Source organism: Elephas maximus, chromosome 10, assembly GCF_024166365.1.
Source record: "Elephas maximus indicus isolate mEleMax1 chromosome 10, mEleMax1 primary haplotype, whole genome shotgun sequence".
Classification (NCBI taxonomy): domain Eukaryota; kingdom Metazoa; phylum Chordata; class Mammalia; order Proboscidea; family Elephantidae; genus Elephas; species Elephas maximus.
The window spans coordinates 103,388,180-103,414,868 of record NC_064828.1 but is presented as its reverse complement, the minus strand read 5'-3'; positions in this window follow the sequence as shown (position 1 = coordinate 103,414,868).

Sequence of the window (26,689 nt, the reverse complement as noted above, 5' to 3'; positions counted from 1 at the left end):
GGAGTTATTGCTCTAAACCCAAGTTGGTCTTGAAAGAAGCAAATCATTGCTGTATGTGTTTTTGTTCTGATTACAAGAAGATAATTGTGTGGACTAGACGTGTTAGTCAGGGTTCCTTGAAGGAAGTGGATCCAGGGCTGACTTCTCCATTTGCTACAGTAGGCACTGCGCCCAGGGCCCATGAAACTTCTGTTGTTGTTGTTACTAGCTGCCGTTGAGTCAGTCTCTGACTTGTGGTGACCCCATGCACAATAAGATTGGACCGTTGTGATCCATACAGTTTTCATTGGCGATTTTTGTAAGTAGATCTCCAGGCCTTCCTTCCTAGTTCATCTTAGTCTGGAAGCTCTGCTGAAATCTGTTCAGCATCTTAGCAACATACAAGCCTCCACAGACAGATGGATGATGTATGTTCATGAGGTGCATTGGTTGGGAATCAAACCAGGGTCTCCCACATGGAGGGCAAGAATTCTACCACCGAACCACCACTTCCCTCTATGATACTTTTAGGGGCCCACAGAGATGTTTTAATTTCAATTTCTTTTAAAATCAGAAGAGAAATAAATATAATAATGAATCTAGCTTAGATAATATCCATCTTTATGCCAATACAGTCTTAAAATATAATTATTATTTTTTTTTAATGGAGGAAGGGGCTCATGAGGGTATCGAGCTCACAAAAGGCATAATGTAGTCCTGAGGAGAACCACTATGAGTAACACGGAATAAGGGACTGATTAAGGGATTAGACCTTCTGCAACTATGAGAGCTAGTGGAAAAGTCTAAGGCAGGTTGCTTAGACCTTTGTGTCTGGTGGTGCCTGAAGTCGCCATAGGTCACAGTGCCAGTAGTTTGGATGGAAAGCTGGATGTGAAGACAGTGGTTCTCAGCTGGGATCAGATTTGCCCCCCTCTCTCCCTAGAAGACATTTGGAAATGCCTGGAGACATTTTTGGTTGTCATAGCGGGTGTTACTGGCATCTAGGAGGAAGAGGGCAGGAACGCTACTAAACATCCTATAATGCACAGGACTGCCTTCTACAACAAACAATAATCTAGCTCAAAAAAGCAACAGGGCCTATGTTGAGAAACCCTTCTGCGAAAAAGGGCTGGAATTTCCAAGGACAGCTGGAGCCCATGTCTGTCTCTCACCACCTCCAACTTCAATGACAACAGTGACCCACAGAAGGTGCTGGGCGTGGAACAACACTTGTACCTGGCACAGGATTTGGAGAAGCTGAAGGAGGAGATGTGGTAGTTGCTGAGAAGCTGCAGGTCTTGCTGCTCTGTGCCAACAATGTGAGCCCCATCAACAAAAATCCACCAGAGCTTGTGAGCTTCGGGTGCCCGGCATCAGTCTTCAGAGTGTGATGGCAGCTGCTTCACTTCCTCCTTCTAGATCTCATGCTGACTCCCCTCATGGCCAACCCTAACTTGGGATCACGTAGAGAAGAGAGTTCAGTATACTAGTATATGTCTCTGTGTACCAGAAGACAGAGTTCCAACTTCGACATTGCACGAAATCACCAGAGTAGACCACATAGAACTCTGTCACTAGCATTTTTTTTCATTTATGAAGTGGCTTTCTCTTTACCTCACTCCCAACCTTGCACACATTTGAATTGGACTTGGTATTTCAATTGTTTTAATCCACAACACCTGGCATGACTTAAGACTGCCAGTTGTTCGTGTTCTTTCTTTCAGAAGTGGAGTCGTGGCTGGAAGCACAGCTGCCTGGACAGACGGCATGTCCAGCCTCCCCTGCAGTTAAGTGGGGCCATGTCACTCACTACTTCCCACATGCATGTGAGGGCAGAAGATGTACCAGCTTCAGTCCTGGGGCTTCAGACACTGGCTGTGCATTCCTCCAGTGATGTCTCTCCTCCAGCACTCTCTCTTCCCCACATGCTCTCGCCTCCCTCACCAACTAGAATCCAAACACGGAGGCCACTCAGCCTCTACCATACAAATGATGACAAGAGAAGAGCAACAAAATGGAAAGATTCTGGAGGCTCTATGATCCAAAGAGTCCTCACCATAAACCTTTTTTTTCTTAAGGAGTTCTAAGTGACCATATTCATCACCTTGGCTGTAAATGATAAAAACCAACTCAAATTAATTTAAGCAGAGAGGGGAATGCATTTTCTCACATAATTCAGAAGGCTAGGGGAAGACTTTCAAGCGTAGATAGATCTGGGGTTCAAACAACATCATTAGGACTCTCCATTTCTCAGCACTGGCTTTCTGCAGAAGTCCAGAGGAAATGGCTTTGAGCAATTCCAGGCTTACAATATTCTTGTAGCTCATGAACCAGGATCTACCCTGAAGTACAATGCTGTCAGTAATAGGGTAATATCCATACGCCTACGATGAAGAAGACCAGTTAATATGACTATTATTCAAATTTACACACCAACCGCTAAGGCCAAAGATGAAGAAACTGAAAATTTTTTTACCAACTTTTGCAGTCTGAAATTGATCAAACATGCCATAAAGATGCTTTGATAATTACTGGTGATTGGCATGTGAAAGTTGGTAACAAAGAAGAAGGATTTGTAGTTGGAAAATATGGTCTTGGTGATAGAAATGACACCAGAGATTGCATGGTAGACTTTTGCAAGACCAGTGACTTCTTCATTGCAAATACTTTTTTTCACCAATATAAATGGTGACTATACACATGGACTTTGCTGGATGGAATACACAGGAATCAAATCGACTACATCTGTGGAAAGAGACAACGAAAAAACTCAATATCATTAGTCAGAACAAGACCAGGGGCTGAGTGCAAAACACACCCTCAATTGCTCATATGCAAGTTCAAATTGAAGCTGAAGAAAATTAAAACAAGTCCACAAGAGCCAAAATATGATTTTGAGTGTATCTCACTTGAGTTTAGAGGCCATCTCAAGAATAGATTTAAATCTTACCAAGGATGTAAAAGACCTATACAAAGAAAACTATAAAGCTCTGCTACAAGAAATTCAAAAGGACATACTTAAGTGGAAAAACATACCCTGCTCATGGATAGGAAGACTTAACATAGTAAAAATGTCTATTCTACCAAAAGCCATTTATACATATAACGCACTTCCAATCCAAATACCAATGTCGTACTTTAAGGGGATAGAGAAACAAATCACTAATTTCATATGGAAGGGAAAGAACCCCCGGATAAGCAAAACATTACTGAAAAAGAAGAAGAAAGTGGGAGGCCTCACCCTACCTGATTTCAGAACCTATTATATAGCTACAGTAGTCAAAACAGCCTGGTACTGGTACAACAACAGGCACATAGACCAATGGAACAGAATTGAGAGTCCAGATATAAATCCATCCACGTATGAGCAGCTGATATTTGACAAAGGACCAGTGTCAGTCAATTGGGGAAATAATAGTCTTTTTAACAAATGGTGCTGGCATACCTGGATATCCATTTGCAAAAGAATGAAACAGGACCCATGCCTCACACCATGCACAAAAACTAACTCCAAGTGGATCAAAGACCTAAACATAAAGACTAAAACGATAAAGATCATGGAAGAAAAAATAGGATCAACCCTAGGAGCCCTAATACAAGGCATAAACAGAATACAAAACATTACCAAAAATGATGAAGAGAAACCCGATAACTGGGAGCTCCTAAAAATCAAACACCTATGCTCATCTAAAGACTTCACCAAAAGAGTAAAAAGACCACCTACAGACTGGGAAAGAATTTTCAGCTATGACATCTCAGACCAGAGCCTGATCTCTAAAATCTACATGATTCTGTCAAAACTCAACCACAAAAAGACAAACAACCCAATCAAGAAGTGGGCAAAGGGTATGAACACACATTTCACTAAAGAAGATATTCAGGCAGCCAACAGATACATGAGAAAATGCTCCCGATCATTAGCCATTAGAGAAATGCAAATTAAAATTACGATGAGATTCCATCTCACACCAACTAGACTGGCATCAATCCAAAAAACACAAAATAATAAATGTTGGAGAGGCTGCGGAGAGATTGGAACTCTCATACACTGCTGGTGGGATTGTAAAATGGTACAACCAGTTTGGAAATCCATCTGACGTTATCTTAAACAGTTAGAAATAGAACTACCATACAACCCAGAAATCCCACTCCTCGGAATATGCCCTAGAGATACAAGAGCCTTCACACAAACAGATATATGCACACCCATGTTTATTGCAGCTCTGTTTACAATAGCAAAAAGCTGGAAGCAACCAAGGGGTCTGTCAACGGATGAATGGGTAAATAAATTGTGGTATATTCACACAATGGAATACTACGCATCGATAAAGAACAGTGACGAATCTGTGAAACATTTCATAACATGGAGGAACCTGGAAGGCATTATGCTGAGCGAAATGAGTCAGAGGCAAAAGGACAAATATCGTATAAGACCACTATTATAAGATCTTGAGAAATAGAAAAAACGGAGAAGAACACATACTTATGTGGTTACAAAGGGGGGAGGGAGGGAGGGAGAGGGCTTTTTATTGATCAATCAGTAGATAAGAACTGCTTTGAGTGAAGGGAAAGACAACACTCAATACAAGGAAGGTCAGCCTAATTGGACTGGATTAAAAGCAAAGAGGTTTCCGGGATAAAATGAAAGCTTCAAAGGTCAGCGGAGCAAGGGCGGGGGTCTGGGGACCATGGTTTGAGGGGACTTCTAAGTCAATGGGCAAGATAATTCTATTATGAAAACACTCTGCATCCCACTTTGAATTGCGGTGCCTGGGGTCCTAAATGCCAACAAGAGGCCATCTAAGATACATCAATTGGTCTCAACCCACCTGGAGCAAAGGAAAATGAAGAACACCAAGGTCACACGACAACTAAGAACCCAAGAGACAGAAAGGGCCACATGAACCAGAGACCTACATCATCCTGAGACCAGAAGAACTAGTTGGTGCCTGGCCACAATCGATGTCTGCCCTGTCAGGGAGCACAACAGACAACTCCTGAGGGAGCAGGAGACCAATGGGATACAGACCCCAAATTCTCATGAGAAGACCATACCTAATGGTATGATTGCGACTAGAGGAATCCCAGAGACAATGCTCCCCAGAACTTCTGATGACACAGGACAGGAACCATCCCCGAAGACAACTCATCAGGCATGAAAAAGACTGGTCAGTGGCGGGGAGAGAGATGCTGATGAAGAGTGAGCTAATTAAATCAGGTGGACACTGGAGAGTGTGTTGGCAACTCTTGACTGGAGGGTGGATGGGAAGATAGAGAGAGAGGGAAGATGGCAAAATTGGCACGAAACGAGAGACTGTAAGCGCTGACTCAATAGGGGGAGAGCAAGTGGGAGAAGGGAGTAAGATGTATGTAAACCTACATGTGACAGACTGATTGGAATGGTAAATGTTCACTTGAAGCTTAATAAATAAAAAAAAAAAAAAGAATAGATTTGACGCATTGAACACTAATGACAAAAGAGCAGACTATTTGTGGGATGACGTCAAGGACATCAGACATGAAGAAAGCAAAAGGTCATTAAAAAGGCAGGAAAGGAAGAAAAGACCAAAATGGATGTTATAAGAGACTCTGAAACTTGCTTTTGAACATAGAGTAGTTAAAGCAAATGGAAGAAATGATGAAGTAAAAGAGCTGAACAGAAGATTTCAAAAGGCAGCTAGAGAAGACAAAATAAAATATTGTAATGAAATGTGCAAAGACCTGGAGTTAGAAAACCAAAAGGGAAGAAAATACCCTGCATTTCTCAAGCTGAAAGAACTGAAGAAAAAATTCAAGCCTTGAGTTGCAATATTAAAGGATTCTATGGGTAATATGGAAACCCTGGTGGTGTAGTGGTTAAGAGCTATGGCTGCTAACCAAAAGGTCGGCAGTTTGAATCCACCACGCATTCCTTGGAAACCCTATGGGACAGTTCTATTCTCTCCTTTAGAATTGCTATGAGTCAGAATTGACTTGACGGCAACAGATTTTGGGTGTTTTGGGGCAAAATATTGAACGACGAAGGAAGCATCAAAAGAAGATGGAAGGAATAGAGAGTCATTGTACCAAAAAAGAATTGGTTGATTTTCAAGCATTTCAGGATGTAGCATATGATCAAGAACTGATGGTACTGAAGGAAAAAGTCCAAGCTGCACTGGAGGTATTGGTGAATAACAAGGCTGTGGAAATTGACAGAATACCAACTGAAATGTTTCAACAAACCAATGCAATGCTGAAGGTACTCATTCATCTATTCCAAGAAATTTGGAAGACCGCTACCTGGCCAACTGACTGGCAGAGATCCATATTTGTGCCCCTTCCAAGAAAAGGTGATTAAATGGAATGTGGAAATTATCGAACCATATCATTAATATCACACACAAGTAAAATTTTGCTGAAGATCATTCAAAAGCACTAGCAGCAGTACATCAACAGGGAACTGCCAGAAATTCAAGCCAAATTCAGAAAGGGTCATGGAATGGCTGAAAGCAGAGAATACCAAAAAGATGTTTACCTGTGTTTTATTGATTATTGTTTTAGTCATCTAGTGCTGCCATAACAGAAATACCACAAGTGGATGGTTTTAACAAAGAGAAATTTATTTTCTCACAGTCTAGCAGGCTGCAAGTCCAAATTCAGGGCGTCAGCTCCAGAGGAAGCCTTTCTTTCTCTGTCGGCTCTGGAGGAAGGTCCCTGTCCTCAATCTTCCCACGGTCCGGGAGCTTCTCAGGCACAGGGACCCTGGGTCTAAAGGACATGCTCTGATCCTAGTGCTGCTTTCTTGGTGGCATGAGGTCCCCAACTCTCTGCTTGCTTCCCTTTCCTTTTATCTCTTGAGAGATAAAAGGTGGTATAGGCCACACCCCAGAGAAACTCCCTTTACCTTAGATCAGGGAGGTGACCTGAGTAAGGGTGGTGTTACAATCCCACCCTAATCCTCTCAACATAAAATTACAATCACAAAATGGAGGACAACCACACAATACTGGGAATCATGGCCTAACCAAGTTGACTTATATTTTTGGGGGGACACAATTCAGTCCATAACAACTATGCAAAGGCACTTCACTGTGTGGATCATAACAAATTATGGATAACATTGGGCAGAATGGGAATTCCAGAACAATTAATTGTGCTCACGAGGAACCTATACATAGACCAAGAGGTAGTCGTTCAAACAGAACAAGGAGATACTGCATGGTTTAAAGTCAGGAAAAATGTGGGTCAGAGTTATATCCTTTCATTATCCTTGTTCAGTCTGTATGCTGAGCAAATAGTCCAAGAAGTTGGACTATATGAAGAAGAACGTGGAATCAGAATTGGGGACAGACTCAACAACCTTTGATATGCATGACACACTTGGCTTGCTGAAAGCAAAGAAGACTTGAAGTACTTACTGATAAAGATCAAAGACCACAGTCTTCAGTATGGATTACACATCAACATAAAGAAAGCAAAAATCCTCACAAATGGAACAATAAGCAACATCATGATAAATGAAGAAAATATTGAAGATGTCAACAATTTCGTTTTACTTGGATTCACAATCAATGTCCATGAAAGCAGCAGTTTAGAAATCAAACAACATATTGCATTGGGCAAATCTTCTGCAAAAGACCTCTTTAAAGTGTTGAAAAGCAAGATGTCACCTTGAGGACTAAGGTGTGCCTGACCCAAGCCATGGTATTTTCAATTGTCTCATATGCATGCAAAAGCTGGATAATGAATAAGGAAGACTGCAAAAAAATTGATGCCTTTGAATTATGGTATTGGTGAAGAATACTGAATATACCATGGACTGCTAGAAGAACGAACAAATCTATCTTGGAAGAAGTACAGCCAGAATGTCCCTTAGAAACAAGGATGGTAAGACTGATGTATTTTGGACATGTTATCAGGAGGGACCATTCCCCAGAGAAGGACATCATGCTTGGTAAAGTAGAGGGGTCAGCAAAAAAGAGATGGATTGACACAGTGTCTGCAACAACGGGCTCAAACATAGCAATGATTGTGAGAATGGTGCAAGACCGATCAGTGTTGCGTTCTATTGTACCTAGGGTTGCTATGAGTTGAAACCCACTCAACGGCATCTGACAACAACAGCAACATGACTGAGAAGATGTAAGCTTCTCTCTCCCCCAGGAATTTAACTGTGCAGAGAAAATGCTGAATGATCCTGCCGAGTTTACAGGTTCACTTGTGAACAATCACTGTGAACCCCAGTAGAAGGGAGATTTAAATGAGCCTGTAAAATCAATAGCTATTATAGTCCACCTGGAAGGTTAACCAAGGAAATGAGGACAGTGCTGATAAGGGATTGAAGTCAGAAGTGTCACCTGGGGTTTAGGACGAGGATGACAGGCAAAATCATAAACTGTTTCCTATTTTTTATGTTTAGTAGAGGGTCAGTGAAAACAAAGTAAATCCTCCATGAAAAGGATTGATGTGGTGGCTACAACCTTGGGCTCAAACGTACCAAGGATTGTGAGGATGGCCCAAGATCGGGCAACGTATCATTCTCTTATACATAAGGTCACCATAAGTCAGAGCCAAATCAATGGCAACTAGCAACAAAAATGTTAGGAAAGGCTGCACGGCAGAGGTGGGATTGAAGCTGGGCATTGAAAGACTTAATGTTGAAAAATGAATAAATAAATCATTACATCCTCTCCTTCCACTCCTTACTATTTTCATGCTCAGCAGCCTGGTGGGATATAAAGGATTGTGTTGTGTTTCTCCCTTTGCCATTGGCCCAGGATGAGATGAGTTTCCCTTTGAGTGCTGAGTCCATCCAGGGAATGGCCAAGGGGAAGAATATGGATATCAGGACATCCATTCTCCAGGACAGACGCCCACATGTGAAACAAGAAGGAAACGTTGTACTTCTCCTTAACCTGAGGAAAGGTTGGTAAGTGTAACTGGCAGTTCCCTTAATCAGTCCAGAAAGGCTTGTTATACAAATAAATGACTCAAATATGAAGTGACTTTCCTTAGGAAACATGCACTTCTCCTTTTTTGTTTTTCATGTTCCTAGAACAATTTCTTTCAGGTTTGGAGTGGAATAAGCTTGTAATTTTAATATACATTTATTAATCCTAGAACTGTCTAGTGTTGGGATTTAGGAATACATTTTTATGAGGTTTCAAATAGCTTAATAATTTTCCAGGCAGTCATGTTACCAGAGCCTACATAGCTCTTTTCTTCCATGCAGGCAACAGTCCTTTTGTATGTAAATGCCCCTTTGGCCGACTAAGGTGCTCTGGCCTGGATTCAAGAGTATGGTATCCGGCTTGACTTTAAAAGGTGGTGGTGATAATTATGATGATGATAGCAACTATTGACCTTACAGATGATGCAGCCAGAATATAAACCTAGTTTTCCCCTGTTCTAGAGCTTATGACCTTGACCATTGTGCTCTGTTTTTAAAGAATGGGGGCACCAAAGAAGTACCTTGAATTTGAGCATCCAGGGATGTATTTTTTTCCGAGCTGTTGATGAAAAATGTTTTCTTTGGGCACAAAGGTCTTTTATTTGACCAGCAAGGTTGCATCTCCATGCAGGGAGTGGGAGATACACTTATATTTACTTTAAGCTGAGTCTGGAGTAGTTTGTACTTAGAGCACTTTGGAAGTAGTTCAGCAGCTCAGCAGCTGTCATCTGTTTCCTCAGGAGGCCGAGGGCATAACAATCCTGTAAGGACTACAATGAGTCATGTAGGGGAATCCTGACTGTTCAGTTGAGTAGAGACATGCAGGGGACAGGGATGGTTGGTTCAGTGGTAGAATTCTCACCTATCATGCAGGAGACCTGGGTTCGAATCCCCGCTAATGCACTTCATGCGCAGCTACCACCCATCTGCTAGTGGTAACTTGCATGTTGATATGAAGCTGAACAGGTTTCGGTGGAGCTTCCAAACTAAGATGGGCTAAGAAGAAAGGCCTGACGATCAACTTCCAAAAATTAGTCAGTGAAAATCCTGTGGACCACAACAATCTGATCTGCAACCGATCATGAGAGGCACAGGACCGGGCAACCTTTCTTTCTGTTCTGCATGGGGTTGCCATGAGTCGGGGATTGCCATGAGTCAGGGGCCAACTTAAAAGCAGCTAACAGCAACAGAGGCACGCAACCAGTTTAACTTAATTGGATTGATTTGAGCAATCGTGTGCACCCCATTTCAATTCCCAGCCTTTGCCATGTCACTTGCAGTGCCTCCTATGGTAGGAGCGCACTTCCTTGCCCCATTGATATTGGGCTTGACCTCATCACTTGCTTTGGCCAATGAGATATGAGCAGAAGAGACTACGTACCGGGTAGAAGCAGCAGCTCTAGGAAGCTTCGCTCTTACTCTCTTGCTCACTTGTTTCTTTCTCTCCCTCATGAGAATGGCCAGGTCTCTTATAGATGCTATTCTTTCAGCCTGGATTTTCACGTGTAAGGTGAGTGAGAAATGCCTATTTGTTTTTCTCAACCACTGAGATTGCAGAATTGTTTGTTACAGCAGCATAACCTAGTGAAAGCTGACTGATACAAATGGTCACTTATTGTCTTGAATGTTTCAGTGAAAAACATTCAAAATCTATGTACATGTGGGTATAGATGGAGTTTATAACAAATGTTCCCAAGAAAAGCCAATCCTAAATCAAAAGAAAGGAATGAAACATAGTCAGATTAAACCAACAAAACAAGGAGCCAATTTTGTGTATGAAACTAGCAAAGGCTATAAAAATAATAGTATTGGATAGAATGCAGGGAAACAAGCATTGTTAACGGGGATATAAATTAGTACAACAGTACTGGATTTAAATTTAGGAGTAATACCAATCATAATAATAATAATGTTTTGTTGGTGGTGCTTACCATCAAGTCGATTCTGACTCATGCTGACCCCATGTGTGCAGAGTAGAATTGCCCATAGGGTTTTCAAGACTGTGAACTTTCAGAAGCAGATTGCCAAGCCTGTCTTCACGAGGCGCCAATGACCGCCCCCCCACCCCAGTCAGGACAACCAAAAATGTGTCCAGACATTTCCAAATGTCCCCTGGGGGACAAAACCACCCTGGTTGAGAATCACTGGTCTAGCCTATATGATCTTATTTCCATGAAAACTAAAAGGTCTACGTATGTCTGCACACATGTATGAGTGTGCTTGTGAATAGGTGTTTTGGAAGGTGCATGGGATTACAGGATGTTTTCCCCCATCCCTTGCTTTTCTATACTTTCTAAATTAACCATATATTACTTTTTTAATATGTGAAAAAAGAACAATTGTGTAGAAAAAGAAAGCAAAAATGATGAAGGTAAAATATCAGAGAGAAATCTGTGCTCAGGAAAGAATTTGGGGGTGGGGTATGGATAAGATCTCATCCCAGAGGATAAGCCCTCACTTGGCCAGGCCCTCGAGTGACACCCCATGATGTAAGGTCACATGGCAGTGGATATGGCCTCTTGGGGCCAGTAAACAGATCTCTGAGTTGATGGGTTTGGAAAAAAGCATCTGCCACACTGGGGTGGACAGGCATCTGCCTGGGGCGATGTAAACATTTGCCAAAAGAAAGGAGACTGGATTTTGGTCGGCACAGGATGCCTTCTGGGGTAGCAGGCATGCTGTGACCTCCACAGCTGTAGCCTATGAGGGAAAGGAACAAGCAAAGGGGTTGGACAAAATTCGAGAGTGAAAAATTAGAAAGTGATTCCATGTAACTACTTCTCACAAAGGCTGAGGTCATAACATTTTAGCAAATAAAAATCAGTGCCAATTTACTGATATTTGAAATTCAATAATAATAATAGGTAACACTGACTTTGTACTTATAATGTACAAGGCAGCATGCCAGCAGCTTTTCTGCCATTTACTGCCATTACCTGAACACTTTTTTTTTTTTATTAAGTATCTATTAATTCAGATTTGGATTAGTCGGCATAGAGTCTATGCTATGGGAGAAGGGGGTCACAGGAGGAGCCGAGTTTCTGAGCCCTGCATTACTGACATGTCAGGCCTTCTGAGCTGGTTAGAATCAAGATTTGCTTGATTCAGAATGATACTCATAACTGTTGCCAATAAGTCGAGTCTGGCACATAGCGACTCTATAGGGCAGGGTAGAACTATCCATAGGGTTTCCAAAACTGTAATCTTTATGGAAACAGGCTGCCATGTCTTTCTCTCATGGAGCAGCAGCTAGTTAATTTAAACCCCAAACTTACAGTTAGCAGCTGAGCGCTTAACCACTGGGCCGCCAAGAATCTTTCATTCAGAATGATGGAAAACCCCAAATAATACATGTAATTGCATGGCTGTTTCATTTAATCTTCCCATAAACTCTGAAAGGTAGGCGCTGTCCTTTTTTTTTGTTTGTTTATGCTTTAAGTGAAAGTTCACAATTTAAGTCAGTTTCTCATACAAAAACTTACACACATCGTTATATGACCCTAGTTGCTCTCTGTACAAAGTGATAGCACACTCTTCCTCTCCACCCTGTGTTTCCCGAGTCCATTCACCCAGCTCCTATCCCCCTGTGCCTTCTCATCTCTCCTCCAGACAGGAGCTGCCCACATAGTCTCATGTGTCTACTTGAGCTAAGAAGCACACTCCTCACCAGTATCATTTTATGCCTTGTAGTCCAGTCTAATCTTTGCCTGAAGAGTGGTTTTAGTTTTGGGCTAACAGAGATTGGGGGTCCATGACCTCCAGTCTCAGTCAGACCATAAAGTCTGGTCTTTTTACTAGAATTTAAGGGCTGTTTCCCACTTTTCTCTTGCTCCATCAGGGACTCTATGTTGTGTTCCCTGTCAGGGCAGTCATTAGTGGTAGCCAGGCACCATCTAGTTCTTCCGGTCTTAGGCCAATGCAGTCTCTGGTTTATGTGGCCCTTTCTTTCTCTTGGGTTTATATTTTCCTTGTGTCTTTGGTGTGCTTCATTCTCCTTTGCTCCAGGTAAGTTGAGACCAGTTGATGCATCTTAGATGGCCACTTGCTAGCTTTTAAGACCCCAGATGCCACTCTAGGTGTTGTTCTTATGACAATGTTACTGATGTAGAGACCGAGGGCCAGAGATAGTTATTTGCCTAAGTCAAGTCAATCAACTAGCAAGAGGCAAAACTGAGACTACAATTGGCGCTCACTGAGTAGGTGATCGGACTACACCTCTCAAAGTAGGTGATCTCAACTACAAGAGTGTACATTTCCCCGTGGGATTCAAGTTCTTGTTTTGAATGAAGAAAAATGTAGCTGCTAAGCATTTTGGTTTTTTCTCAATTAGTTTTCATGGGAGAAAAAAATGTGCTCACCCCCATCCTAGGTGGGAAGCTGATATGCCTGACAAGTTCAGGTATAACTTAAGTGACTTAATGGGAAGGAGGGAGAGGCAAGGCAATAGTTCAAGCAGCAAGTGATACTGAAAGCTTGGTGGCTTGTGACTGGGGATCTTGGTGGTGGATCCATCAGAACAGGGCCCAGCTGATATCTGGAGAGATTGAAGTGTTGGAAGGAGTGGCAGAGAGAGGGACCAGACTCCTGAGGGAGGATGTCTTAAGCTGGGTTCTCTAAAAAAAAGCAAAATCAGTCAAGTGTATAAATATATAGAGAGAGATTTATATCAAGGAAATGGCTCACACTATTGTAGAGGCTGGAAAGTTCCAAGTCCATGGGTCAGGCTGGAGGCTTCTCCTGACTCATGCAGCTGCAGGAGCTGGCAAACTCAAGATCAGCAGGTCAGACAGCAGGCCTCTAGCTTGCAGGCTGCAGAGGCTGACGAATCCCAAGATTAGCAGGTAAACTGCTAGCTCAAGTCTCAAGAACTGGAAGTCAAATGAACAGGAGCCAGCTACAGGATCCAGAGCAAGCAAAAGCCAATGAGCTTTGCCAGAAAGAAGTCTGCCTATACTGGTTGCATGAAACTCCATTTCAACTGATTGCCTGCTCATAACAGATCTCATCATGGAGGTGATTACATTGTATCAGATCTCATTATGGAGGTGATTGTATAATTACAAAGTTACCAAAATACATCATAACTGCCAAACCACTGAGAATTGTGGCCCAGCCAAGTTGACACACAATCTTAACCATCACAGAGGGCACTGGCAAGATCTAGATAGGGTGCCATCATGGAAGAGGAATGTGTGTGGGGGTAGGGAGGGTGGAAACTAAGTCAGAAGTCCAGTTATCTGGTGTGCAAACAGCCAAGCAGCAATCCTGGAGTAGGGGCTGCAGATACTGACCTGCTGATGATCTGTCTGGGTGGTAGAGAGCTAGGTGACTCCAGGTGTCAGGCATAGGAGAAGCCAGGTGTGCAGAGGCCCCTGACATCCCCCTATGTCTGCTCTTCTCTTCTGCCTTGATACTAGTACTCCCAAGTTTTAGCTGGACACATGGTCACCCAGCCTACCTTGCAGCTAGGTGTGTCATGCCTTTCTTCTCCAGCCCTCTTTCCTCTTAGAGGAAATGCAGAGGCTGGAACTCAAGTAGCCATGTAAGTGAACCACTTATTGAGAACGATGGAGCAAGAACACAGAGGAACCTGGGACCCTGATGATTGCAAAACCATTAGCAGCCTCTGATCAGCTTGCTTCCAGACTTGGTTTATAGTGAAGAAATACGTTTCTATCTTGTTTCATTATTATTACTTGGGGTTTCCTATCATACTGAATTAAGCAGATCTTAATTCTAACTGGCTCAGCAAGGGCTGACATGGCAGTGATGCAGCGCTCAGAAACCTGGTCCTCCTCCCGATCCCTATTCTATAGCATAGATTCTATGCAGACTAATTTTAGTCTGAATTAATTAATAAAATTACTTTAAAGTAATGGCAGCAAATGCATTCACCAATCTGATTATTCCATAACACACTGTAATTGCTGCTGTTCAAGTTTGTTCCATCCTCATTCCCCCACCACCTCCTACCAGGATCTCTAGGTATACTTACAATAGAAGGAAAAGATAAATCTAGAAATAGAGTCAATTCTTCACCAGCAAATTCAGAGTCACAACCATCATCACCAGTTCCACAACTGCTCAACCCCCTACTCCGTTTCAATACCTACAATCATTATCTGTTCCTCACTCACCCTCCTTCCTTCTTCCTGCCAAGCCCCTTCGCCTCCCCCAGAACCAAATCCCATCCATCATCCCATCTCCTGCCTATATCTTTATCGTCAAGTATCACTCAAATTTAAACAACTCCCTTCCACAACAATCCAATATCCCCCGTAAGCAGTTGATTTTGTTTGTTTCTATTACAGTTCTGGATATGAGAGAAAAGTACAATCATAGGTCAGGTTCCTCAGGAAACATACTCTGAGACAGATATTTCCTGAGAACTGCCTTTGGGGACAACACCTGTGAGAGACTGAAGCAAGAAAGATTAGGCAGAGAAAGAAGTTGAGCTTCAAATCAGTTGCAAAAGAGGATTCAGCCCATCTTATAGGGGAACCCTGAAGATGGAATGGCCCTTCAGAGCCATCCTGAATTGATACAACAGGGCTGAGTGCTTTAGTTCTGGGGATGTGGATATCTGGGCAGCACATCACAATATCCACTACAAATGCACTGAGGGATTTTGGTTGATTGTGATGAGACAACCCTCAGGGTGGCTGAGTGACCTCCAGGGTCTGGTACTTAATCTGGGAGACCCAGATCCTGAATTTTCCTCGTATGCCCATGGGTGATTAGTAATCTCCATGACAGAGTCATACTAACTAAATTCAGACAAGACTAATGAAGACATGGCCAATCAGTTTGTTTACAATGAGGCTATCCCAATGCAATGATTAAAATGTCTGGGTTCCTTACCCCTGGTATACTTTTTCCCAGTATCAAAGCACAAGGGTAAGATGGTAGTTGTGCCGAAGCCTAGAAATCATTTGGTCCAAGTTACAACAGGAAGTCGGTGGACTCCAGGAAATCGCCCTATAAAAAAGAAAAACTGAAGCAATTCTACGCATTAGATGGAATAAGTAAGAAGCTAGATACATGATATGGTGAAGACAAAATATATTTCTCTTCTCAACACAGAAAAAGAGAAGTCTGGGAAAAACTCAAAAAGGTACAAGACCGTCTATCATGGTCTAAATAGAAGCAAACTAAAATGAACCATGATGCAAGTAAGTGATGGAGCATAATAAAAGAGAATCAATTTGATCATGCTACTGAGGAGATTCTTCTCTGAGTAACCCAAAGGTTACTTTGGACCCTAGAGGAAGAAACATAGCCCTAGCAATCCTTGGCTCTCCAGGGAACAACATGTACCTACTCACAATATTTTAAATTCAGTTTATTGGTTTTCAACTCTAGAATTAATCTGTAGAGGAAGGAGAGAGGACTTATCGAGGTTGCCAAACATAATGGCATGTTATCAAGCAGAACAACGAAAAAGCAAAGATGAGGCTGACAGAGGTTGAAAGGGGAAGACGGGGGGCTGATATCTTCATCTCACATTGTGTGGAGTTAAGGGATACTGTGTAAAGTTCATGGACTAAAAAACAGAATTTTAAATACACTACTTACAGTTATAAAAGCAATCAATAGAAGAACTAAAAATAATACTATAATTACCAAGATTTGGGGGTGGGGGAAGGGAAAGAGAAGACAAAGTAAGTAAGCTTTCATACTTCAGTATCAATAATGTGTGTTGTTGTTGTTAGGTGTCATCAAGTGGTTTCCAACTCATAGCGACCCTATGTACAACAGAACAAAACACTACCCAGACCTGCTCCATCATCACGATTGTTGTTATCTTTGAGCCCATTGCTGCAGCCACTGTGTCAAATAATCTCGTTGAAGGTCTTCCTTTTTTTTAAATGACCCTCTACTTTACCAAGCATGATGTCCTTCTCCAAGGACTAATCCCTCCTGATAACATGTCCAAAGTACGTGAGACGAAGTCTCTCCATCCTCACTTCGAAGAAGCATTCTGGCTGTACTTCTTCCAAGACAGATTTGTTCATTCTTCTGGCAGCCCACGATATAGTCCATGTTCTTCACCAACACCATGATTCAATGCCTCAATTCTTTTTTGGTCTTCCTTAGTTATTGTCCAGATTCCACATGCAATAATGTATAAAACCAAAATCAAACCTGTTGCCGTTGAGCCAATTCTGGCTCACAGCAACCCTATAGGGCAGAGTAGACTGCCCCATAGGGTTTCCAAGGAGTGGCCAGTGGATTCCAATTGGCTACCTTTTGGTTAACAGCCAAGCTCTTAACCACCGAGTCACCAGGGCTCTGCAATAATGTAAACTGTTGATAAATTATCAAAAAGGGGAGTAAGCATATATTTTCAGCTTGTGAAGGTAATCACCAGAACAAACGAGAACAGAAATGGTCAAGTGGTTGACTCTGAGGTGTGATTGCGGGTGAGTAAATGTGGAGGGAGAATGTTATGTTTGCAGTATATTTTTTTTATCCTGTGTTCTGTTGAAATTTTGAAAAATATATATCATTTTAAAAATCAAAACTTAATGATTTATCAGAAAGATGTCTGGTGAGTATAGACTCAGAATAACTTGGAGGACAATGCTCTTACTTCCTGTCTTTCCTATTGTTTTAAATGGCACCATTTATCCAGTCCCATCCGGTTACACAACCCCAAGCCTCAGGAATCCCCTGACACCTCCCTTCCCCTCCCCCCACCAACATCCAATCAATTCTTAGTCTTCTTCTCTTTCATCTCTACTGCCCCGGCTTCAGCTCGGCCCATCATCCTCTCTTCCCTGGATGGCTGGAACAACCCAGCCTTCCTTCCTTAATCATGTCCCCTTTCAATACTCTCTTTAGCCAGAGTGATTGTTCCAAAGCACAAATGCGACTGTGTCAGTCTCCTGCTTAAAAACCTTCAGTAGCTTCCCTGAGGCCTTCCAAAGCCAAACTTAGAAAGGTCTACCAGGCATGTAATCATGCACTCCGCCCAGCTTCTCCAGTTTCAGCACCTGCTATGCTAACAGATGCCAAGTGTGTCCCCCCACAGGGTGCTCCTCACCATCCCTAACCTACGGGGGCTGCTTCCTCCTGGCTTTCCCGTGCAGTCTCTGGAATGCTTCCGGCTTTCAGCCTGGCTGTTTCCTCCTCCCATTTCAAAAGTTTGCTCAGATGTCACCATCTCCTCCCCCTGAGTGATGCCTACCGCAGAACCTGGTTAAGAGTAGGTAATCCAGAAAAGGTTACAGAATGAGTGAATACATTGAATTCTTAGCGCTTCGAGCTTTGGAAGTGTAGTGTTGCTGGAGTCCCTGGGTGGTGCGGATGATTAATGTGCTTGGCTGCTAATTGAAAGGTTGGAGATTCGAGTACATTCAAAGGCACCTCGCAAGAAAGTCCTGGTGATCTACTTGCAAAAAATCAGTCACTGAGAACCCTAGGGAGCATTTCTGCTCTGACACACATGAGATTGCCCTGAGTCAGAATCGGCTCAGTGCGACCTGTGTGCTGTTAGTATGTGAAGGAAGTGAAAAAAGATAACTCTATCTCTTTCAAATTCGTTGACCGTAAAGGAAAGGCTCTCATGACTCTGAAGAGCCATGGGGGTCCTGCAGAAACCCTCAAAAGCCCCAGGAGGGATCCCCACTTTGAACAAGACTACTTCCATTTCGCTTATCTTATATGTAGGTCTTCTGAGAATGCTCTGCTTTAACAGTATGTTCTGTGGCTAAAAAAAAAAATTGAAAATCACAGGACTAAGTTATTCAAATAATTAAGGTGAAGTGTAATTTCTATGTGAATTACCTCCCCCTCCACAGTTCCCATCTCTCTCTGTTTCTCGTTAAGAAGAATAGTGCTGGGATATTTTCTCCTGGTTTTACTTTGTGTCTTAGTGATAGTGCTGATATCACATGATATTGTCTTTGAAAATTGCTTCTATTTTATTTTAAAAAAGTGTATTGTTGGGACTGAATATTGTATGCATATGGTAAAAAAAAAAAAAAGAAGTTAAAAGCTACAAAAAGGCATGCAGGGAAAACCTCACCTTCCCACAACCACCACCCCTGCCCCTGTCCTGCAGAGGCCGCACTATGGCTGTGCTCAGCAGGTCTTTCCAGAGAAGCCCAAGCAGAGGCCAAGGCTCTGGCGGGTGGGAGGCACATTCCTCACTCGGGACAATAGAAGGGCGAGCCTTCCCCCTAAATGCCAATGACATGGTTTCATCATTACGAACTCAGAGTGGGCTCAAAACACACCTGGCCCTGCTATCCAGTGACCGTCAGGAAGAAGGACTTAACATCAGCTCTTCAATATCAAAACCATTTTTTGGCAGACAACGTCTAGCATGTGCTTGGCCTCATTCCAAATACCCATTTAGGTCAGCTTATTTACTTACCCCAAAGTACATTTTTCTACTAATACATTTTGGAGGATTTACCAGGAAATCTCACTACTTGAAATCATTCAGTCTGTGGGTACTTTACTAAGATTTAAAAAAAAAAAAAAAGATGATTACAGTGAGTGTTTGATATTTCAAGGAGCCCTGGTGGTGCAATGGTTAAGCTCTGGGCTGCTAATCAAAAAGTTTGGCGGTTTGAACCCACCAGTTCTATGGGAGAAAGATGTGGCAATCTGCTTCTGTAAATATTTACAGCCTTGAAAACCTTATGGGGGATTTCTACTCTGTCCTATGGGGTCGCTCTGAGTTGGAATCGACACGACAGCAATGGGTTTTTCTTGGTATTTCAATGCATGGTATTGGGACAATTGACTCTCAAATGGAAAATAAATAAAAGGAAAACCACTGCCTACCTATTGAAGAAATAATTTAAAGATCTACCAAAGACCTAAACATGGGGAAAATACTCTCAAACTATTAGAAGAGAATATGAGAAAAATTTATGAATTTTGGAGAGGGAAAGTTTTCCTTAAGAAAACACGCTCAAAATCACAAACAATAAATAGAGGTACATCTGATTATACCTAATTAAAGTCTTTCATCAAAAAAAAAAAAAAATCCACCATGAACAGGATTAAAAGACAAGAGGCAGCCTGGGAGAAGATATTTGAAAAATATCTAGTAGACAGAGAATTGTTACCGAGAATATAACTAAATCCTACAATCAGGAAAAGACATACAACCCAAAGGAAAAGCAGGCAGAGTATATGAACTGGGAATTTATAGAAGAGTAAATAAGACTGCCCAGTGTATGTATGCAAAGTAATTTGACTTCATAAATAATTAGGGAAGTGCCGTTAAAACAATAAGATATTACTTTTTGCCAATCAGATTGGGAGAAGTTTTTAAGTTTGAGAATATCAAATATTGGCTAGGATATGGGGGAACCATAGTCTCATTCACTGCTGTTGAGGGTGTAAGCTGATAGACACTTTAGAGAGCAGATTGGCGGCATCTTGTAAACTTGAAAGTGTGTGTACCCTGTAACAGAGCAATTTCATTTCTATGTACTTACTCTAGAGATACTCCCACACGTGTGCACAAGAAGCCACGTGCCCGGACATTTGTTTGTGCTTAGATTTAAGCTAAATGTTCACTACTAGGGGAATGACTAAAAATACTGTGGTATTTTCATTCCATGGAAAACTCCACTGCTTCTCCAAGGAATGAGCAAAAGCCGTGTGTAACTACATGGCTCCATCTCAGAAAGCAACATTGAGTTGAAAAATCAAGATGCATAATGGTGTAGACCATACATTTTACCACTCACCACTTACGGACGTGAAACACACACACAAACCTACACAAATACTTTGTATGTATATAAGCATTTGGAGCCCTGGTGGCACAGTGGTTAAGACCTTGGCTGCTAACCAAAAGGTTGGCAGTTCGAATCCACCAGCGGCTCCTTGGAAACCCTATAGGGCAGCTCTACTCTCTACTATAGGGTCACTATGAGTTGGAATCGACTCGATGGCCACAGGTTTATATAAGCCTTTAAATGCTCTCGAAGGATCAATTCAAACTCATTAGAGGTTGCCTCTGGAAAATGTATGGAGCCTGGGTTGCATAAGCGGTTTATGATCACTGCTAACTGAAGGGTTGGCAGTTTGAACCCGCCCAGCTGCTACTCAGAAGAAAGGCCTGGTGATCTACTTCCACAAAGATTACTGTCAAGAAAACCCTAGAGAGCAATTCAGCTCTATAACACATGGGGTTGCCACTAATCGGGGGGAGCCAATTCAAAGGCAGCTGACACCTGAGAGGAGTGGGGAAGGGAATAGGCCCGGGGTGTTGGTTAAATGGGACTTTTACTGTAGCAGTAGTGTTTTATTTCTTAAAAAAAACATTGGCAGCAAAGATGGTGAAACATGAATGGTTTTTAATTCTGAGTAGTCGAATATGGGAGTTTGGTTATAATTTTTCTGTGTGTTTTTCTATATATCTTGGATTTTCTATGAAATTAAAGAACAAGAAGAATGACCAACCCATCGTTCATCTGTGGATGTTGTTAGGTGCTGTTGAGTCAATTTTGACTCACAGCGACCCCATGTAACAGAGTAGAACTTCCTCATAGGGTTTTCTCGGCTGTAATCTTTATGGGAGCAGATCGCCAGGTCTTAGATACTTTAAATTTATTCTTGGGTGAAGTCAAACCATGAAGGAGCTGCATAGTAGGGCTTCATTTCAGTGCCACCTCCCTAGAAAAACAATGCGCCTTCTCAGTGCATTTTGGGGCCTTGCAACTGGGGAATGCTTTAGCAGTCAGCCCTATGAACTCCCTTTTGTATTTATTATGGTAAAGTAGTCAATGATTTTGTCTAACTACCTCACACTATTTCTCTCTTATGAGGGCTGTCTTAGTTATCTACTGCTGCTATAACAGAAATACCACAATGGAATGGCTTTAACAAACAGAAATTTATTTTCTCACAGTTTAGAAGACTAGAAGTCCAAGTTCAGGGCACCAGCTGGGGGAAGGCTTTCTCTCTCTGTTGGCTCTGGGGGAAGGTTCCTCTCTCTTTTCAGCTTCTGTTCCTTGATGATCATGGTCATCTTCATGTGGCATGGCATCTATCTTCCCCCTCTCTGCTTGCTTGCTCCATTGCTTACTCAGTCTACTCTTTTTATATCTCAAAAGATATTGATTTAGGATACATCCTACACTAATACCGCCTCATTAACATAACAAAGAAAACCCATCCCCAAATGGGATTACACCTACCCCTTACTTACCAACCATCACGTTGTCTGACATTTTGCATTTATGACACTAGTAAAAAATCTACTATGTGACTATTTTGTGCATTAATGACACACATCTGGGAGTAACGAAAGCTGAGGCTCAAGGTGAAAGTAATACTGGCTGGCTGTGATGGTTAGGGTTTTGTGTCAACTTGGCTGGCAATGATTCTTAGTGGTTTGGCAGTTATTTAATGATGTAATTTGGCAGTTATGTAATGATGTAATCATCCAATTTTGTGATCTGATGTGGTCATTCTTCATTTCTGAATAATGCTGATAACAACCTGGTCTTTGGAGTCTAACCATGTTGATAACTGCGGAGTAGGTGTATAACCACAGATACACCAAACAAAACCAAACCCATTGCCGGTGAGTTGATTGCAACTCCTAGTGACCCTAGACAACAGAGTAGAACTTCCCCATATGGTTTCGAAGGAGTGGCTGGTGGATTGGAACTACTGACATTTTGGTTAACAGCCATGCTCTTAACCACTGAGCCACCAGGACTCCCCAACCACAGATATAGGGGTTAGGATCTATAACACATATTTTGAGGGGACACAATTCAATCCATAACAATTCAGGAGATATTTCTGTGAGATGACTAAAGTCCTTTTAGAATGAGGTGGGACATAAACAAATGAGTATGAGATCAAATGCAGTAAGTATTTCTTGCTGGTGGATAACAGGCTCACACCATTAGGAGTATAAAAGCAACTTTTACTCAACTCCTACCATGTTCCAGGCATTCTGCTAGAGGCTTTAAATAATTAGATCAATGAGATCACATAACTTGTCCAAAGGCATGTAGTAAGTGCCTAAGCCAGGCTAACTTCAAACCACAACAGGGTGTTGTTGTTGTTGTTAGGTGCCGTCGAGTCGGTTCCGACTCCTAGCGACCCTATGTACAACAGAGCGAAACACTGCCCAGTCCTGCACCATCCTTACAATCGTCATTATGCTTGAGCTCATTGTTGCGGCTACTGTGTCAATCCCTCTCATTGAGGGTCTTCCTCTTTTCCGCTGACCCTGTACTCTGCCAAGCGTGATGTCCTTCTCCAGGGACTGATCCCTCCTGACGACATGTCCAAAGTATGTAAGACCCAGTCTCGCCATCCTTGCCTCTAAGGAGCATTCTGGCTGCACTTCTTCCAAGACAGATTTGTTCGTTCTTTTGGCAGTCCATGGTATATTCAATATTCTTCGCCAACACCACAATTCAAAGGCATCAACTCTTCTTCGGTCTTCCTTATTCATTGTCCAGCTTTCACATGCATATGATGCAATTGAAAATACCATGGCTTGGGTCAGGCGCACCTTAGTCTTCAGGGTGACATCTTTGCTCTTCAACACTTTGAAGAGGTCCTTTGCAGCAGATTTGCCCAATGCAATGCGTCTTTTGATTTCTTGACTGCTGCTTCCGTGGCTGTTCATTGTGGATCCAAGTAAAATGAAATCCTCAACAACTTCAATCTTTTCTCTGTTTATCATGATGTTGCTCATTGGTCCACTTGTGAAGATTTTTGTTTTCTTTATGTTGAGGTGTAATCCACACTGTAGGCTGTGGTCTTTGATCTTCATTAGTAAGTGTTTCAAGTCCTCTTCACTTTCAGCAAGCAAGGTTGTGTCATCTGCATAATGCAGGTTGTTAATGAGTCTTCCTCCAATCCTGATGCCCCGTTCTTCTTCATGTAGTCCAGCTTCTTGTATTATTTGTTCAGCATACAGATTAAATAGGTATGGTGAAAGAATACAACCCTGCCACACACCTTTCCTGACTTTAAACCAATCAGTATCCCCTTGTCCTGTCCTAACAACTGCCTCTTGATCTATGTAAAGGTTCCTCATAAGCACAATTAAGTGTTCTGGAATTCCCATTCTTCGCAGTGTTATCCATAGTTTGTTATGATCCACACAGTCGAATGCCTTTGCATAATCAATAAAACACAGGTAGACATCCTTGTGGTATTCTCTGCTTTCAGCCAGGATCCATCTGACATCAGCAATGACATCCCTGGTTCCCCGTTCTCTTCTGAAACGGGCCTGAATCTCTGACAGTTCCCTGTCGATATACTGTTACAGCCGTTTTTGAATGATCTTCAGCAGAATTTTGCTTGCGTGTGATATAAATGATATTGTTCTATAATTTCCACATTCGGTTGGATCACCTTTCTTGGGAATGGGCATAAATATGGATCTCTTCCAATCAGTTGGCCAGAAAGCTGTCTTCCATATTTCTTGGCATAGACAAGTGAGCACCTCCAGCGCTGCATCCGTTTGTTCAAACATCTCAATTGATATTCCATCAATTCCTGGAGCCTTGTTTTTCGCCAATGCCTTCAGAGCAGCTTGGACTTCTTCCTTCAGTACCATCGGTTCCTGATCATATGCCACCTCTTGAAATGGTTGAATATCGACTAATTCTTTTTGGTGTAATGACTCTGTGTATTCCTTCCATCTTCTTTTGATGCTTCCTGCATCATTTAATATTTTCCCCATGGAATTCTTCACTATTACAACTCGAGGCTTGAATTTTTTCTTCAGTTCTTTCAGCTTGAGAAGCGCCGAGTGTGTTCTTCCCTTTTGGTTTTCCATTTCCGGCTCTTTGCACATGTCATTATAATACTTTATTTTGTCTTCTCAAGAGGCCCTCTGAAATCTTCTGTTCGGTTCTTTTACTTCATGAATTCTTCCTTTTGCTTTAGCTGCTCGACACTCAAGAGCAAGTTTCAGAGTCTCCTCTGACATCCACCTTGGTCTTTTCTTTCTTTCCTGTCTTTTCAGTGACCTCTTGCTTTCTTCATGGATGATGCCCTTGATGTCATTCCACAACTCATCTGGTCTTCGGTCACTAGCGTTCAGTGTGTCAAATCTTTTCTTCAGATGGTCTCTAAATTCAGGTAGGATATACTCAAGGTCATATCTTGGCTCTCGTGGGCTTGCTCTGATTTTCTTCAATTTCAGCTTGAACTTGCATGTGCGCAATTGATGGTCTGTTCCACAATCGGTCCCTGGCCTTGTTCTGACTGATGATATTGAGCTTTTCCATCATCTCTTTCCAGAGATGTAGTCAATTTGATTTCTGTGTGTTCCATCTGGCAAGGTCCATGTGTACAGTCGCCGTTTATGTTGGTGAAAGAAGGTATTTGCAATGAAGAAGTTGTTGGTCTTGCAAAATTCTATCATTCGATCTCCGGCATTGTTTATATCACCAAGGGCATTGTTTCCAACTACTGATCCTTGTTCTTTGTTTCCAACTTTCGCATTCCAATCGCCAGTAATTATCAATACATCTTGATTGCATGTTCGATCAATTTCAGACTGCAGCAGCTGATAAAAATCTTCTGTTTCTTCATCTTTGGCCCTAGTGGTTGGTGCGTAAATTTGAATAATAGTCGTATTAACTGGTCTTCCTTGTAGCATGTGGATATTATCCTATCACTGACAGTGTTATACTTCAGGATAGATCTTGAAACGTTCTTTTTGACGATGAATGCAACACCATTCCTCTTCGAGTTGTCATTCCCAGCATAGTAGACTATATGATTGTCTGATTCAAAATGGCCAATACCAGTCCATTTCAGCTCGCTAATGCCTAGGATATCGATGTTTATGTGTTCCATTTCATTTTTGACAATTTCCAATTTTCCTAGATTCATACTTTGTACATTCCAGGTTCCTATTATTAATGGATGTTTGCAGCTGTTTCTTCTCATTTTGAGTCTTGCCACATCAGCAAATGAAGGTACTGAAAGCTTTACTCCATCCACATCATTAAGGTCAACTCTACTTTGAGGAGGCAGCTCTTCCCCAGTCATCTTCTGAGTGCCTTCCAACCTGGGGGGCTCATCTTCCAGCACTAGATCAGACAATGTTCCGCTGCTATTTATAAGGTTTTCACTGGCTAATGGTTTTCAGAAGTAGACTGGTGGGTCCTTCTTCCTAGTCTGTCTTAGTCTGGAAGCTCAGCTGAAACCTGTCCTCCATGGGTGACTCTGCTGGTATCTGAATACCGGTGGCATAGCTTCCAGCATCACAGCAACACACAAGCCCCCACAGTACGACAAACTGACAGACATGTGGAGGCATAACAGGGTAGTTTGGCGGAAAAAAATGAGGAAGGTATAGTATTTTCTGAAGCCCTGGTGATGCAGTGGTTAACATCTCGGCTGCTCACCAAAAGGTCAGCAGCTGGAATCTACCGGCCACTTGGAAACCCTGTAGGACAGCTCTACTCTGTCCTATAGGGTTACTATTAGTCAGAATCATCTCTACGGCAATGGGTATTATAGTATTTTATGATTGTATGGGGGATGTGAGTAGTGGAAGGAGACAAGTTAAGGTGCTGAGAATCCACTTCCAGTTCAATTATACTATGAACCAAGTGTTTTTAATCCTGGTTTAGAAATGAGTCAACTAAAGCTCAGAGAAGTTCAAAAACAAAACACTTGCTCAAGTGACACAACAAATGGATTGATGAGGTAGGTCCATTTCTAGAATGAGAAGAAACCTGATTCTAGGTAAGGACCTTCCATGGAAAATACATACACTGCCCCGACTTCTTTTGCCCCATTATTCCTGGATAGACTTGC